Source organism: Echinops telfairi, unplaced genomic scaffold (assembly GCF_000313985.2).
Source record: "Echinops telfairi isolate 266 unplaced genomic scaffold, ASM31398v2 ScPeMD7_7425;HRSCAF=8463, whole genome shotgun sequence".
NCBI lineage: Eukaryota > Metazoa > Chordata > Mammalia > Afrosoricida > Tenrecidae > Echinops > Echinops telfairi.
In genome coordinates, this window is record NW_022111325.1 from 320,505 (window position 1) to 321,143 (window position 639).

The window sequence follows — 639 nt, forward strand, 5'->3', positions numbered from 1 at the left end:
AAAAAGAAAGAAAAAAAAAAGAAATAAGGCCTAAATAGTATTGCCTTCAAGTCAAGAGATTTGTTGCTTAAATAAACTTGTTTGAATTTTTTTTAAACAGAAAGTTTCCAGTATCAGCAACCCTCATTGTTTGTGTAAATAGGTGCATAGTGTCCAGTCACTTAAGAGTTAAACTGAACAAGTCAATAATTCACATAGTATTACAGTTGGTAGCTAGCCTGTACTGGTGTCATTTCCTTTTCTCAATGGTGTTTTATGTTCTATGCCATTGGCTAAATTATTGACACTATTAATAGAATTATTTTCTGTCCCAGGGAGATGACTGATAATGTCCTTTACCATAAACTGATAAGGGAATCAGAGGCATATATAAACCATAGACCTATGAGTGGATTTTGGACTCACCCTTAATTCTAGCCCCAATCTAAGAACAATTCATTCTTTTGACAAGGCCCTGCTAGATGCTCACCCTCATGAAGAGATCACTGAAGATATAGGTGCTACAGCAAAGTGTGGTGAAGAAACCAGATGGTGCCCAGTTATCAGAAGACTTCAAGGATCTGGAGTCTTAAAGGCTGTCTTCAAACAAGCAGCTATCTAAGTGACAATTAACCAAGTCCACATGGAAGCACACCAGCC